The sequence below is a fragment of the Arachis stenosperma genome, chromosome 2 (assembly GCF_014773155.1).
Source record: "Arachis stenosperma cultivar V10309 chromosome 2, arast.V10309.gnm1.PFL2, whole genome shotgun sequence".
NCBI classification, from domain to species: Eukaryota; Viridiplantae; Streptophyta; class Magnoliopsida; order Fabales; family Fabaceae; genus Arachis; species Arachis stenosperma.
The window spans coordinates 30,910,149-30,912,027 of NC_080378.1; the positions used below are offsets into that span (position 1 = coordinate 30,910,149).

At 32.4% G+C, this 1,879-nt stretch overlaps 1 non-coding gene across 1 annotated transcript; it reads right to left on the bottom strand.

Moving 5' to 3' along the window:
- Positions 1–1,320: 1,320 nt before the first annotated feature.
- On the bottom strand, positions 1,321–1,424 carry LOC130964605 (small nucleolar RNA R71). Its single transcript, XR_009080693.1, has one exon. It is a non-coding gene; the product is annotated as a small nucleolar RNA R71 (small nucleolar RNA).
- Positions 1,425–1,879: the final 455 nt, after the last annotated feature.

Sequence of the window (1,879 nt, forward strand, 5' to 3'; positions counted from 1 at the left end):
TTTTCAAAAATCATATCTTTTCAATTTTTTTCTACTTTTCGAAAATTTCAAAATTATTTTTCAAATTATTTTCAAATCTTTTTCTTATCTTTATATCATATTTTCGAAAATAGGCTAACAATTAATGTGATTGGTTCAAAAATTTGAAGTTTGTTACTTTCTTGTTAAGAAAGGTTCAATCTTTAAATTCTAGAATCTTATCTTGTAGTTTTTTGTTAGTTAAGTCTTTTTAAAAAAAATTAAATCTTTTTCAAAATATCATTTTCTTAAAATTTTTATCTTATCTTTTTATCTTATATTTTTCAAAAATTTTATCTTTTTCAAAATTTGATTTTAAAATATCTTATCTAACTTCTTATCTTCTTATCTTTTTAAAATTTGATTTCAAATATTTTTCAATCAACTAACTAACTTTTTGCTTGTTTTTTATCTTTTTCAAAACCACCTAACTACTTTTTCCTCTCTAATTTTCGAAAATATCTCACCTCTTTTTCAAAAATTCTTTTTAATTAACCAATTGTTTCATGTTTTAATTTTAATTACATCTTATCTTTTAATTTTCGAAAATACTAACCCCTTTTTCAAAATTATTTTCAAAATTCTCCCTCTCTTTTCTTATTCTATTTAATTATTTAATTACTAACACTTCTCTTCACCTCTCTTCATCTAAAAATCCGAACCATTCTGCTTTCCTTATCCCCTTTCTTCTTCTACTAACATAAAGGAATCTCTATACTGTAACATAGAGGATTCCTTTTCTTTTCTTGTTTTCTTCTCTTTCATATGAGCAAGAACAGGGAAAAAGGCACTCTTGTTGAAATTGATCCTGAACCCGAAAGGACTCTGAAAAGGAAACTAAGAGAAACTAAATTACAATAATCCAGAAACAACCTTTCAGAAACATTAGAACAAAAGAAGGAGATGGCAGCCGAAAATAATAATAATAATGCAAGGAGAATGCTTGGTGACTTCACAAAGCCAACGTCCAAGTTTGATGGAAGAAGCATCTCCATTCCTGCCATTGGAGCCAATAATTTTGAGCTTAAGCCTCAACTAGTTGCTTTAATGCAACAAAACTGCAAGTTTTATGGACTTCCATCTGAAGATCCTTATCAGTTTTTAACTGAGTTCTTGCAGATCTGTGAGACTGTAAAGACGAATGGAGTTGATCCTGAAGTCTACAGACTCATGCTTTTCCCTTTTGCTGTAAGAGACAGAGCTAGAATATGGTTGGATTCACAACCTAAGGATAGCCTGGACTCCGGGGATAAGCTGGTCACAGCCTTCTTGGATAAATTCTTTCCTCCTCAAAAGCTGAGCAAGCTGAGAGTAGATGTTCAAACCTTCAAACAAAAAGATGGTGAATCCCTCTATGAAGCTTGGGAAAGATACAAGCAGCTGACCAAAAGATGTCCATCTGACATGTTTTCAGAATGGACCATATTAGATATATTCTATTACGGTCTATCTGAATTTTCGAAAATGTCATTGGACCATTCTGCAGGTGGATCTATTCACCTAAAGAAAACGCCTGAAGAGGCTCAAGAACTCATTGATATGGTTGCAAACAACCAATTCATGTACACTTCTGAGAGGAATTCCGTGAATAATGGGATACCTCAGAAGAAAGGAGTTCTTGAAATTGATGCTCTGAATGCCATATTGGCTCAGAACAAAGTCTTGACTCAACAGGTCAACATGATCTCTCAAAATCTGAATGGATGGTAACATGCATCCAACAGTACTAGAGAGGCAGCTTCTGAAGAAGCTTATGATCCTGAGAACCCTGCCATGGCAGAGGTTAATTACATGGGTGAACCTTATGGAAACACCTATAACTCATCATGGAGAAATCATCCAAATTTCTTATGGAAGGATC